Below are 16,202 nucleotides of genomic sequence, written 5' to 3'. Positions count from 1 at the left end.
GGTATTCTTCTTGGCTACTCTCCACATAGCAAAGCATACAAATGCTACAATAAAAGACTTGGCAAAATTGTTGACAGCATTGATGTAGTGGTTGATGAGAAGGGATACATTCCTAGGCAAATACATCGTGAAGACATCGAAGAAGATGAAAGTCACCCTCAAAGACAGAATGATGAAGAAGAAGAACCGCAAGAAGAATCTCAAGAAGAACCTCACGAAGAAGCAGAAAGAACGAACAAGAATAGAAGAAAAGACTCCATCCAGATATGTTCAAAAGAACCATCCAGAATCTTAGATCATGGGACAGAAAGAAGCAGGTATACAAACTAGAAGAACAGTTGCAGAAGCTTCAAGTTATTTGGCATTACTCTCCTCTACTGAACCACAAAATGTGAAAGAGGCATGCAAAGATGAATGTTGGGTGAAAGCAATGGATGAAGAACTTGAGCAAATCGAAAAGAACAACACTTGGGAGCTGGTTCCTAGACCAAAGGATAAGAATGTTATCGGAACAAAATGGGTCTTCAAAAATAAATTGAATGAAAATGGAGAAGTAATTAGAAACAAAGCCAGACTTGTTTGTAAAGGATATGCAGCAAGAAGGAATAGACTTTGAAGAAACTTTTGCTCCTGTTGCAAGACTTGAGGCCATCCGAATGTTCCTTGCTCTCTCAAGTTCTCAGAATTTCAAAGTATTTCAAATGGACGTAAAATCAGCCTTTCTGAATGGAGACTTGGAAGAAGAAGTGTACATTGAACAGCCAGATGGGTTCATTCTTGGAAATGATCCAAATCTTGTATGCCGATTGAAAAAGGCTCTCTATGGTCTCAAACAAGCCCAAGGGCTTGGTACTACCGGTTGGACAAATATCTTCATCAACAAGGTTTTCCAAAAGGTTCAGCAGATAGCAATCTATATATAAAAATTGAAAATGACAAATTGCTAATACTTGTTGTGTATGTAGATGACATTATTTTTTTTGGCAGCAATGAAGAAGCTATGAGTCAAAGCTTTGCCTCAGTCATGCAGAAAGAATTTGAAATGTCCTTGCTAGGAGAACTGACATACTTTCTTGGTTTGCAAATCCAACAAAAGGAAGGAGGAATCCTTTTATCTCAAACCAAGTATCTCAAGCAGATTTTGAAGAAATATGGCATGGAAGATGCAAAACCAGTATGTACACCCATGGTCACAGGATGCAGTCTCAGTGCAAATGATGAATCTGCAGCAGTACATCAACCAACCTACAGATCTATGATTGGAAGTTTACTATATTTAACAGGTACCCGACCAGACATCATGCATGCAGTTGGAATAGTTGGAAGATTTCAGGCAAATCCGAAGGAGACTCATCTTCAAGCAGTGAAGAGAATTTTCAAATATCTTCAAGGGACTCAAAATTATGGCTTATGGTATCCTAGAAATACAGATCTTACTCTTCATGCCTATACAGATGCAGATTGGGACAGAAGCGTGGATGACAGGAAAAGCACAAGTGGTGGTGCGTTCTTTATGGGTCCCAGACTGGTCTCTTGGTTCAGCAAGATACAGAGTTCAATTGCCTTGTCTACAGCTGAAGCAGAATATGTTGCTGCTGCATCTTGTTGCACCCAACTCCTTTGGATGATGCAGACTTTGCAGGATTATCAAATCACTTGTACACCTCCAATCTCTATCTTATGTGACAACACAAGTGCAATCAGCATCTCAAAGAATCCGATTATGCATTCAAAAACCAAGCACATACCAATCAAGTACCATTTTCTCCGGGAACAAGTACTTGAACAGAAGGTCAAGTTGGAGTATGTTCCTTCTAAGGAACAAGTTGCTGATATTTTCACCAAACCATTACCCAGGGACACTTTTGAATACCTCAGGCAAAAGCTGGGGGTTGTTGATGCATCATCTTACTGTTGATCATCTTCCTATTGGTGGTATAGGCTCAGGGGGAGCACATAATGCATTGTTGGCATTATGGAGAAGGAGATCTTTGAATTAGCTGCAATATGTCTCTATCTCCTTCATGATGGATTTCTGGTTACAGATCTGGAGATGCATGAGCATAGGGGGAGCATACCCTTTGCTCTTGATGTCAAAGGGGGAGAATGAAGCTGAAGATTATGTGGTTGCCATCAAGTCCAAAGGGGGAGATTGTTGGCATTATGATTCAGGTGTTGTCCTTGATGGCAAACCCATTCAGGTGATAAATCAAGAAGGACGCAGGAAATATATTCAGCAAGTGCGTCCCCGCAGGTATACCATACAGAACCCGCGTCCAGGGACGCCGGCCAGCCGTTCAGGAGGTGCGTCCGCCCAGTGCACACATTTCAAGGCAGAGAAAAGCACGTGGGGGTTTCTTGCGTGGTATCTAGCCGACGGTCTTGTGTTTCTATGGTGTCGGCTCGTGGTATTGTTCCATGTTTTGGGGAGAAGCTTGCCTATATAAAGCAAAGGAGTTCATTTGGATTAAGCATCATCTTTGTTGAATATCTTTTGGTGAGATCTAGTCCAGATCTATGAGGGCAAATCTTCTAATGGACTGTGATCTCTATGGCGCATGATCAGATCTGTGGATCTGAGTGTTTGGGTTGGTTCTGAAGTCCTCATATCTTTTATATCTGAAGGGACGCAGGTTCAGTAAAGGGCAAGTGCGCCGGGACGCAGTACAGTAAAGGCTCAGGTGCGTCTCTGAGGCAAAGGACGCGGCGCGACTGTGTTATTGGGTGCGTCTCTGAAGCAAAAGATGCGGCACGATAGTGTTTCGGGGTGCGCCGGTCGCAGCAAAGCATAGAGGAACAGTGCGTCTGCACGCAGAAAGCGGAGGGTAGACTGCGTCCAGTCGCAGGCCACAGAAAGAAAATATGCGTCCCTGTCTTAAGATGATCTGTTGACTGTATATTTCTGTTCATAAGGTGTTCTGGGTTATTTCTGTAATTACTGATCTGATATCTGTAGTGGACTGTATCTGTTATATACTTGTTGATCATTTGATTCTTCATGAAAAGAAGTAGGGGGTTGTAGCTCCCTTCCAGGAGAAACTGGAAAACGAGAGAGAGTTGTAGCTCTCTGCAGGTTGCAGCCTGCGTGCTGGTAAAGGACTGCACCAGTACAAAATCATTGTAAAAGAATTTCTTGAAAGAAGATAGAGACATATTGCAGCAGGTGGTTTTCTCCCGCATTGGGTTTCCACCTTACATCTTGTGTTCTTTGGTGTGACTGTCTATTTTCTTTATTCAAGCTCATTATTTTATGGTACTGATATGCAAGAATAATTCAAAAGATCAAATAAGGAAGATTTGGTAAATTGCTTAATAATACTGATTCACCCCCCCTCTCAGTATTATTTCCAACAGGCCGACTACTAGAGCCTCCTGCTTCATTATGAGAATTCTGAAATCTTGGTTTAGAAGATCCTCTTCCTCCTGCTAGACCCTTTCCTCTGTTTTTCTGATTATGTTTACTTACCATCTTCTCTTCTGCCTTCATGGATGCCTAGTAAGCATCCTCAATAGTCTTCAATTTTAACAAATTGATCTCATCCTGTATGTCATACCTTAAGCCATTTATATATCTGGCTACATTCTCCACATTGTCTTCAGTATGTCTAGCTCAATATATAACTTGTAAAATTATTCAGTGTATTCTTTGACTGTCATCCCCTTTTGTCTTAAATTTTGTTGTTGTTTAAAGAGACTAATTTGATAGTCCTTTGGTATAAATTTTGTATTTATTTTTCAGACCATTTTATCCCAGTTCTTTATTTTAGACTTACCTTTCCTTTCTCTGGATTCTTGTAGCTCATCCCACCATAAAGTTGCATGTCCCTTTAGCCTTGTTGCTACAAATTTTACTTTCTTCTTGTCTTCAACCTCTTCAAAATCAAAGTATTTATCTAATGAACTTATCCAGTCCATTAATTCCTCTACATTTAAATTCCCTCATACATAGGTACTTCCACCTTCGATCTGCCACTAGCCTTTATCAACATTCTGAGAATTTTTTTTTCTTCGGTGTCTTCCTCTTCTTCTTCATCAGAAGATTCTTCCTCACCACTAGTAGTTCCCTCATCAGGTTCCCTCCTCTGAGAAGTTTCCATTGCTTCCATTCTTGTACACAAATGTCTAATTTCTTCAAGAAGTACTGCATTTGGTACATGTCTTCCTTGACCTATGCCAACACCTGCTCCTCTCCTCGGTAACATCTTTACTACAAATTACACACACAAAAGGTTGTTCCCACTGCTATGATACCAAATGATAGCCTACCAAGGAAAAATTTCCCTCCAGAGATCACAAGAGGTTAAGATCCTCTTTCTTGTAATAGTCTTAAACCCTCAAATCGTAGTAGCTTCTTCTACTCCCCTATTCTACAATCACGCATACTTGATGCTCCAAAACGAATATGCATTCACCACATCTTCAATGGACTATCTCAACGCAAATTCAGTTCCTAGAAATTGATGCGTCCCCTCTGCGCCCTGCCCATGCTATATCTATATTGGTGGCTAAAAACTTACAAAAAACTCTAACAACCAAAGTCCAAAATCGACACAGAAAACCAAACTTATATATTTATTCATTAATGCAAAGCAATGCTAGATACAAAGATTTTTCTTAAATCAACTATGACATATCGAAAAAACTAAAACTCAGAATTAACTCTTGCTCTTAATGGCCTAATTTACATTGAATCTGGGTGCTCACAAGGCCCTACCCATTTTTTCTATACTCGCTATACTTATTCGAAGGGATTTACAACCATATCCCATTCGAATCCTCCAAAAAATCAATCCCTAATTAATTGGACTATAAAACACCTATGCTAACAAATTCAATCGGTTCATTTCCAACTTGGCAATATTAACAACTTATTACAAACAAATAATTAAAGAAAATTAAGAGGACCAACCCTCTTTGGTAAATGATTTTCACTGGTTAGGTCAAAGTGAATTGATATAGTTTGATGCTCCTGCATCAATGAGATTTACGAATATTTCCTTTTCTTGGCTAGTTCTTACATACATTAGTCAATGTCATAGCAGTGACAACATTGCTTAATATAACCACACTTTTTGTTGCCAAAGAAACAAAATGAGATATACTGGCTATTTTCAATCTTTGTACGTTATGCCATAGAACTCTGAAAAGTTTTCCCTTAGACTCTGTATGGTCATTTTGTATGCATACATCAGGAGCCACTCCCTTGCATGTTAAGTTTTTCAAACCAGAAACCATTTCTTCCTTGGCCTCTTCTCTCCATCCCAATGACCTGAGGGCATCATTCTTCAATGAATGGTCCATATCTTCATATTGTTTGGCATGTTCGTGAGTGAATGATGCAAAAGTGTTGAGAAATAGAGGAATAACCAAAATAAGGAAACCACACACTAAGTATGTATGGGTTTCAAGGGCCAAAACAAAGGAATGGTTAAAACAATACACGTGCCCTAATAGTATAAGCATCAAATGGAAATTTCAAAATAACATCTAGAGACTAAGAGAGGTTCTTACTAAGTGTATTTTTGGTAGAAATACCTTGCTCCATATGACGATGGTAGCTTCTACACCAACAATTGAACTAGTAAAGGCTACATTTAATCCATCTACCTCCACACCTGCAACCAATATTACTGCCCTTGTGAATTTTGTGACCAATGCTTCCAAAATCCAATTTTTTGTCCTTAGCATTTGCTTCTCACAAAATTTGTCGTAGATATTTTGAAGTAAGCATATTGTCTACCCACAAATATTATGTAATTTTCCTCCACCATCCTTATAGAATTATGGTGTATATTTGCAACTACTCATGAAGTTTTAATCGAAATCACACACATGCACACAACATTTTTCCTTGGGAAAATAATCTGCTAAAAATTCCAATACCTACTTGCATTAATATGATGAATAGAGATGTATTACAATTGATTTTCTCAATTGAGCACAACCTGCAAGTGAATAACCTATCTCTCTACTCACTAAGAAGCTCTGACCCATACTTATTTAATTTCTTCCTCTCCTTGAGCCAATATTTCCTTATGCAATTCCTTGAGAAATTAGGCCCGTATTATTTATAAATTTATACAGATGTATTGCACAATTCCCAAGGTTGATCATCTGACTGCATGCAACACATGTACACTTAAAACTAGTCTACAATTGATGTTACACTGCCTTGGAATCTCCACCACAGTTGTGGAACTCGAATTATCTACATGCACTAGCTACTCTATGATGATTGATTAGTTAACTGGATGATCACTTAATTTGACTGAAGTCTCACTACACAACTGACCTTCCACTAGTTCCTCCAACAGTTGGAACTATTTTAATTGAAACAACTTGATATAACTGACTTTTATTGCTTCAAATGAGCAATCACACATGCTTAATTGAACTCTAACTCCTCTAACTCAAATTTACTGAGTAAATCGGGTGACACAAGCCATGTCACACAAGTTAACTAAATCCAAGTTGTTTGCTGATGTGGAAATTCAATTTTTCTCAATTTGATCAAGGCTAAATCAAATTGAGAATTTATTGCTGCATTTTTCAAATCTCTGTCTCAGTAAGAAATGGACTATCAACTACCCCTATCTTGCACCTTTGGAACTCGAACTTACCTCTTGACAAAGATTTTGTCAAAGTCAGTATCTTGTTCCCCTATCAGAATGTAGTGTAGCAACATTATCCGCCTCTACACACAGTCCTATAAATGGTGATACCAGATATCTATATGCTTGGATCGATCGTGAAATACAATATTCTTAGAGAGCTTGATGTAACTATTATTATCACAGTAAATCAAATTTAGATCCAACAAGCATCTTTCTCATCCATATCGCCTTAGATGTTGCTTGACTTGTACCCATGTATTTTGCTTCTGCCAAACTGAGAGTCATAGATATTTGCTTCTCATTGTACCAAGAAATGGTTGCAGACCCAACACTGGAAATTCCACCTGATGTACTCTTTCATTCTGACGGACTTCACACCTTATTTGCATCTGTGAAGCCAAAAAACTTCACTCCCTCTGCTTGTCTGTACCATAGTCCAAACTAGGTAGTGGCTCTGAGGTATTATAAAACATGCTTAGCTACCTTCCAAAATAATTTGGTTGTCCTAACCATAGCTTGGCTTAGCTAGTTTACTTCACAACACATATTTGGTCATGTGTTCACAATATACATGAGTGAGCCCACTAGTTTCTGATAAATGGTAACATCCACTTCTTCACCTAAAGTGGCATCCTCCTTCCTCTAGTTGGTCACTAGAGGTGTCTCCATGGGTTTACAACTCTCCATGCAGAATATTTGCAGTATCTCATTTGCATACTTTCCTTGAGAGACAAACAATTTCCCATCGCCTTTACATACTTCCAACCATAGGAAGTAGTGCATGAGACCCATGTCCTTCATTCCAAATTCCCTTGCAAGGTTCTCCTTTCAAGATCTAATCAACTGCTCATTACTAGTTAAAATTAAATCATCAACATATAAGAAAATAATAAGAAAATTACCTTTTACCTAGATGTGATATAGGTTTTCATCTGCTTCACTTTTGGTGAAGCCCAAATTGATGAGATAGATATTGATCCTGGTGTCCCAAGCACAAGATTCTTGTTTGAGACCGTACGATGCTCGCTTGAATCTGCACACATGAGACTCCCGATCAAATGTCTCAAAACCTTTGGTTGCTTGATGTACACCTCCTCCTCAATAACCCCATTGAGAAATGTTGTTTTTACATCCATCTGGTGGATCTTCCACCCCATATGCGTAGCCAAAGCAAGAATTGATCTAAGAGAAAATTTCTCCTCATAGTCAATTCCATCAACTTGAGAGTACCTCCTGGCCAAAAATTTGGCCTTCTACTTCTCTATGCTTCCATTTTCTTCCTACTTCACATTGAAGATTCATCCCAAACCCACTATTTATTTATCTATTGGTCTTGGGACCACTTCCCAAACACTATTCTTTACAATGGATTCGTATTCCTCCACCATTGCATCAACCCATATAGGTTTCTCTATAAGCTCATTCATTAGAGCCATGTATCCAATGTACCTCTCAAGTGACCTCCTTTGCTTGTGCAAATATAAAGGAGCTCCCACATTCTCCCTTGCATCATGCATAAGTCTATCAACGTCCCTAGTTATTTTTTTGTCTTCTCTGGATGGTTATGTTTGAGTGAATGTATCCACTCTCTACTCCTTAATTTTTGGCTGCTCCACAACTTCCTGAGGCTCCTCCTTTGGAGCTAAAATCTCCTCTTCTGATGTGATCTAAAGATCCCTCTCAAGAAAAAACTACATTTCTTCTCATCATCAAACTTTACATCCCTTCGCACAACTGTCATTCTGAGAGATGGAAAGTACACATGGTAGTTGTTGGGAGTTTTCGTGTAATCCAAAAATACCCCCAATTTTGCGGCTAAGTCAAGCTTATTCCTTGATTCTTTGGAGACATGGTAGTAAATAGTGGCTCCAAAAATCTGAAGTGTGACACATCCAACTTTCTCCCTCAGAAAGCATCCTTTAGTGTAATCATGCCAAGAACTTGATAAGGAATCATGTTCTACAAATAGATTGATGTGTTGCATGCCTCAACCCACAAATGTAGAGGTAGGCCTAGGTCATGCAATATCTCCCTTGTTTCTCCCACAATCTTAATAGATTGATGTGTTGCATGCCTCAACCCACAAATACAGAGGTAGGCCTAGGTCATGCAATATCTCCCTCGTTGCTCCCACAATCTTACGATTGTTTCTCTCAGCCACCTCATTATGTTGTGCGTTGTGGGGTGCTATCAACTCTCATCAAATGCCTTCTTTCGTACATAAATTTTTAAATTCTTTCGACATGTACTCACCTCCATTGTCACTCTTGAGAGCCTTCACCTTCTTGTTGGTTTCTTTCTCAACCAGTGCCTTGAATTCTATGAACTTGGAGAATGTCTCATCTTTCTTCCACATGAAGCAGCACTTCCGTGAGAATTCATCAATAAAAATGACAAAATATTTGTGTCTGGAAATGGAGGTTGTCGAGAAAGGTCCACATACATTAGAGTGGATCATTTCTAGGACTGCATGTGCTTTTTTTCCTGATCATGGAATGCGTATTTTGTGTACTTCCTTAGCGTACATCCTTTGTATACATCCTACTACTAAAGTGCTCCTTTAGGGAGGCCAGTGGTTATTTTTTGTATAATCTTCAAGGTTCCATTATGCAAATGACCAAGTCTTCCATGCCAAAGTTCACCAACATCATGACCCTACACTTTATCTACCTTAGTGCTTAATGAACCATAGTCTTCCACGTTTATCTTATATAGGTTCTCCACATGAACCCCAATCCATTTCACCTGTATCGTGGCTATGTGTCTCACGAATGATTTTCCTTTGCTGAAGATCACACCATAACCACAGTCTTCGAAAACTACAACAGAGATGATGTTTTTCTTTAGGCCTATACTGAACATGTCATCCTCGAGCTTAAGAGAGGAGCTTGACTCCCTCTGAAAGATGACTATACCAATACCGATCGTGTTGTACCTTTCGTCATCCCCAAATTATGTGCATCTGGAGATATTTCTCCTCCAGGTCACTAAAAAAATATCTACACCTTGTCATGTGGAACGACACACCTACGTCCAAGTACCACACACTCCCCCATCATTGTGTTAGACATGCATGCGTTAAGGGTAAAGTCAAGCTCGAACTGTGAAACCAAGGCTTCACATGTTTCTCCTCCTAAGGTTTTATTGCTTGCTTTTCTGTGTGGACACTTTGTGGCATAATGCTCGTATTCATGACAACGGAAGCATTTAATTTTTTACAAATCTTTCTTCTTTCCTTCTTGGCTTGATTCTAGTTTGGTTTGAGATTTCTTCCCTTTTCCCTTCATTCCCTTTCCAACCAATGCAAAGCTTTCTTCATCCCCACAATTGGATGAGGTCCCATCTTTGGTATTCTGCCTTATTTCCTCATGTACTAAATCAAACCATAAGCCTTCCCAATTCGATAATTTATCCCTCTCGTTCACCGAATCTTAATAGCTATGCCAACTCTTGGGAAAGCCTATAAGGGATAGGCTTACCAAGTCATCCTATGAAATAGTAACACCAACTCCTACAAGATCATCATGAACTTGTGTGAACTTGCTCATATACTGTGGGATATTTTCATTCTTTTGCATCTTGATATTTCAAATTTTATCCTTGAGTGCCAACTTCATGTGGTCATTACTATTCTAGAATAGATCTGTCAATGCCTACCACATTGCATAATGAATTTCATTCCCATGGATATTGAAGACAATTTGGTCTCGTAATACCTCTAATATGTCCCATAATCTCTCCAATATTATTCTCCTAGCCTTGGCTACATCTTTCTTCCACTAAGTAAGGCTCTGCGCATCAGATTCCATTGGTTTTGCAACATCTCTCTTGATGTATTCTAGCAATCCATTGTCATCGAATACCTCCTTAATTTGATCCTTCCATGTGATGAAATTATAAATGCCTTCCAAGGCATACTCTAGCCTCAGCCCGTTGAACTTCATGTTCTCATCTCTGAAGAGATATTGCTACATTGAGATGCAAATTCGAACCTCTTGAGAAAGAACTTCGAAATTCTTGCTCTAATGTGAATCTTTCTCTAATACCATATAGAAATTATGTTCTAAATTTGAAATTGCTTATGAATATTTAATCAAAATTAGAAGACACAAACCTACTCTACTACTCTATGGAAGTTAATTCATAATTTAGAACAAAAATTTTAGACATGCAATAAGAAATAACACACATGCACACAATATTTTTCTTGGGGAAAGCAATATGCTAAAAACCCAAATGCTTGCTTGCATTAATATGATGAATAGAGATTTTTTAGAATTTCTTTGTTCAACTGAGCATAACCTGCAAGTGAATAACCTATCTCTCTACTCACTAAGAAGATTTGACCCAACCTTAGTCAATTTCTGCCTCCACTTGAGCCCCTATTTCCTTGTGCAATTCCTTGAGAAATTAGGCCGCTATTATTTATATTTTTTTCCAAAATGGATTGTCTAATTCCCAGTGTTGATCATTTGACTACATGCAACACCTGTAAACTCAAGGGTATGGTTATCCAAGGGTTAGACATATGATGGAGTTTGTTCGCAGCCAAGAGGAGGTTTTACTAGGTGTGAGGATGCCCTAGCTAGAGGCAGATGCTACAACGAGGATTGGTCTCTCATGATATGTTGGATGGAAACATGATAGTGGATCAACTATGGACGTGGATTGGGCATCTATGGTCTACTGGAGGAAAATGTGATAGTGCCCAAGTTGGAGCTCGGTGTGGAACACTTTGATGGAAAAAAGTAGTTGCTAGAGCGGCAGTTGTTGGAGCTCAAGGGTATGATCAACCAGGAGCAGTTTATGGATCCCTAGACTTGTGTGTGGAGAAGGACTTCTAAACATATGATGGACAATCCTCCTAGCATGTGTTCATTTTGAGATATGGAAATCTTGCAGTGATAGGTGGCAGCACTCCGTTCCATATGTTGGTCTTCATTAGAGCAGTGAAGGAAGACCATAGTGGGTTGAAGTGCCTGAGTAGATGAGGAAGAACAATGGGAAGATTGAGAGTTGTTCATAAGTGGAGCTGTGAACAACTCGACATGAGTCTCGATGTGTTGTGCCCTTGATGGATTAAGGCATAACTACTGAGAAGATTGACAATCGAGGTTCAGTGGTCAGATGGACTTGGAGCATTGATAGAGGAAGGAGATGCAGATAAGGAGCTGAATGACCAGGAAGGTATAGGGTACAATCGAGAGGAGCTGAGAGATCATGCTACATGAGCCATATGGTTAGATTATCTTTTTGAGGGTAGATTCATTGTCGATGTACTGACACCAAGCCCCAGTTTTTATTCTTGTACTAGTTGATGTATGAGGATCATTATCCATTGTACGGGAGCCCTAGACTATTGTATTATATGTTGATTAATATAACAAAGTTGGGTTAAAAAACGTAACAAGTTGTCCATATTTTGTGCATGTGTGATTTACTGTTGTTTATATTCTTTTATGCAAAGTAGTTATGTTGAGATTCTTGGTTTGGTAGTGTCAAAGATTTTAAGATTCTATCATAGACCCAAGATCGTGGAAATTGAATAGGAACTCGAATTCAATAAATGCACTAGATATTTTGGGTTGATTGATTAGTTAACCGTATTATCATTGACTTTGATTGAAGTCCCACTGTACAACTGACCTTCCACTAGTTCATTGAATAGTTAGAACTAGTTTAACTGAAAACAACTTAACATAACAGGCTTTGATTGCCACAAATTAGCAATCACACATGCTTAACTGAGCTCTAACTCCTCCAAATCAAATTTACTGAGTAAACTGGGTGAAAAAAGCCATGTCACACAAGTTAATTGCATCCAAGTTCTCTACTGATGTGGAAATTCAAATGTTCTCAATTTAATGAAGACATAATCAAATTGGCAATTTCTTGCTACATTTTCCAACAATCCTTTAGGTGAATATAACCCATGTTTTTTATGATAGTCAGGAGTTCCAGCAAAACAATGTATTGGTAACAAAAACCAACAGATAGAAGTAGCGTTCAAAATTATAAATGAAATAGTATAAAAGACATATTAAAACACAATTGATGGAGACCCCGAAAAATACTCCAACTATGTTATTGCTTATCCACATTTAGCGAAAGTGCCTCCATCTCTCCTCTCATGAAGCACACCTCTGTTTTCAGCATCCATAGTCCTAGATCCCATCAGTTTTTTTCGGCCTCCATCTCTTCACTTCTTGAAGAACCGATCAACAATGTAAAGACAAACCCCTAATCCTTTACATTTTTTACTAGCACCTCGTATTCAAAATTTTAAGACAAAATATTTCTTGTCTTAAAAAATTGTCTTAAAATCCCCCTCCGTGTAGTAGTGTTGAATGCAACGATAGACAAGTTGTCTCTAATCGTATCAGCAGAGATTGAAGGGACATAAGAGGAATTGATGTCTGGGAAATCTTGCGAGGAAAAGTTGTCATGTTCTTTAGAGTTGGCTACCCCCACAAAATGAATTGCCCAAAAAATTCTTGTCTTTATATAAAATTAAGTGAATGGTAAGTGAAATAGCAACCTTGATATAGGCATGAGATAGCAGTAGCCTCCAAGCTGGTAGACTTAGGGCGCATTTTCAGAGTCAATTTTGCAGTTGTTAGATAATATTGTTTTAAATTGATATGTTTTTGTCTTAATTGTTAATTGTCTTAAATAGGTTTCATCTTAATAAGTGGCCATTGTCTTAAACATAATGTTTTGTCTTTAATATTTTTGTCTCAAACTATTTGTCTTAAATATAAATTTTTGTCTTAAACTTTTTTTGTCTTAAATATAAAGCTTTGTCTTAAACAATTTTTGTCTCAAACTGTTTTTGTCTTAAATATAAAGTTTTGTCTTAAAATATTTTTGTCTCAAATTTTTTTTGTCTTAAATATAAAGTTGTCTTAAAATATTTTTGTCTCAAACTATTTTTGTCTTAAATTTAAAGTTTTGTCTTAATCTATTTTTGTCTTAAATATAAAGTTTTGTCTTAAAATATTTTTGTCTCAGGTTGTTTTTGTCTTAAATTTTATATTTAAGACAATTCAATTAATATTAAACTTTAATGTAAAATAACTAAAATAAAAAGTGACTTTTTAAGACAAAATATTTCTTTTGTCTTAAAAAAATGTCTGAAAAGTGCCCTTAGTGTAGTAGTGTCACGAGAGTTTATCTATGACTTCTAACGTCTTGAAATGAAATCACATGTTTTTCTTGCTTTAATAGCACAACTCTCAAATTTAATGGCAAATATCACAGGCTAGATTTACTCAAGTACAAGTCTAGTCATATAATATTTAGATTAAATTTCTCACTAGCTTGAGCTTGCATAGAGTTGACGTGAGTTTTCTGATACAACTTAATCATGATACAAAAAATATTTGATCGAAATAAGACCATCAAATATGCCTAATATCATTTGTGTTTTTCTTTGGGGGTTTTGCTGGGAATAATTCATTTAGGTAAGGGTGTGAAATAGGTATCACAATGGAGTTTTTTTTTTGGTTCCTAATAAAAATTCCTTTGCTAGGAACTAAAAAAATAAATTGAAAATTACGACAATGTCTACCATACAAATTATTTGTTTCAATTTATTTGATTTAATATAAACATGTTCCCTTCCCAACAACCCAAATTGCATAGGCTTTTCGGAAATTCAGTCGGTCTCAATCACTACAGTTAATCACTGGGCAATTGTGTACAATAAACCATGCCCCTTGCATTATTATATGGATCATACATTTTCCAAGGATAATATACGATGATATAGATACATGTATATAGTTTAAATTGGTATAAATGAATATGATGTCAATGAAATGGTTATTGACGAATCATGTTTATATTTTAACATAATAGATATATTATTCTCTATTAATTTTTTATATAAATATTATATAAGTTAAAAAATTATATAATATTTATATATATTTTTTGTAATCTTGGTAGTTCTTTTCTTTTTCATTAATTTCAATAAGGCAAGTTACATCCACATGCAAATAGTTATCTGGACTCAACACGCCGAGAGGGAACCCAAGTTTTTTGGTCACCTAACAACGTAATAAGCCATCCAGAAACAAAAAATAATAAATATATCCAACCAAGCCAAATATGTCTAATTGTCTTTAAACTTCCTATACTCTAGATACCTAAAAACATAACTAACAAGATAATCAAATTTAAACTCTTCCTGCATACAGAAAAGGAAAAACTACGGGCATAGCTGTCAAACTAGTCATCATCATCAGTAGACTCCACCAGAGTCGGGTCCTTAGCAATGGAACCAGGAAGCTCTATCTGTGGTATGCATGTGATATGCTCTTTAATGCGACACAACTTGCTATCCTTCTTTTGCAGCTGGGACTAGAGTTTTTGAAACTCCTTTTTATAATCAGGAAACTCGTGAACTGTCACTGCCTTTCCCACAAAGATCTGCTTCAAGGCTTTCACCAAAATACTTTTCATTGACTAGTACAAGAAAAATGTCTGCTTAAACTGTGTGGTTCAACCTTGGGTGTGCCCTGAATTCGACACTAAGACCCGCCAGTCCTCCACATCTATGTCCATCATGCCTACCTACTTGTTTAGATCCCCTTCCCATTCTTTAATTAACTGGATAATATCTTCTGAAGTTGCCTCATGATACTTCATAGTTGAATCATTTATGATGCTTGAGACTAGTTTGTGGCCCCGAGCTCGGCTCCTGGAGGAGCTGGGTTGGTTGGGCGCCAAATACCCCATATTTATTTTGTCACGACCCCTTGAGCATGGGTCACCTTTACCTTTCGTTGCAGCTGAACAAGCCATCCTCCTGGACCTGCAATTACCTATATAAACTAAAACCAAACTTTTAATCGCATCAGATGGCAGCCAAAACCCAGAAGCACTCGACTTCCACAGGATGCTATTGAGCCGCAAACTTGCCAGAGGACATAATTGAGCCAAATACTGTCAGAATGAAACCTAGAGAGTCGCCCCATGCCTTATCCAATTCTAACTTCCATTACAGACAAACAAAAATCAGATACATTAACCACATTAAGCCATCAAGGCACCCCATCCTCTCAAGGATTCGGTGGGCCTTTTTATCGACTGACACAACATTTTGGTAAAGCCCCAAGGGTATGATCATTAGGCTACCAGCCCACAAATACAATAACTAACCCTGAGGGTGGGATAAAGTAGAACCACTTAGAGATAACCTAGAAAGAGACGACCAACAGAATAACCCCATTCGAGATAGGACACCAAAGATTACAAACACGGGGAAACCAGGAAACCTTAATACATGCTTCAAATTCCATACAGATACATCCATTTTCTCAAAAACCATCCTCCTTTGAGACTTTGATGACTCAAAACTAGACAAACCAAAGGCCAGCAGGTAATAAGACTGATGCATGGGGGCACTATAAAGAGAGAAGACCACATACCCATTTACCAACGCGAGGAGAAGCCAAGACTGGAGCCACATCTAGACACCCTTTGCGAGCTGAACCTGCACCAAACCACAGAGCCGAGCACCCAAACACCACGAGAGGCAACTCTCGTCGACCAAAAAACTGCCAAACTCACACCCGAAGGTTC

This window comes from Pinus tabuliformis, chromosome 9 (assembly GCF_031772625.1).
Source record: "Pinus tabuliformis cultivar Carrire ecotype Pingquan chromosome 9, CPIR1, whole genome shotgun sequence".
In the NCBI taxonomy this organism is placed as follows: domain Eukaryota; kingdom Viridiplantae; phylum Streptophyta; class Pinopsida; order Pinales; family Pinaceae; genus Pinus; species Pinus tabuliformis.
This window is presented reverse-complemented; position numbering follows the sequence as displayed.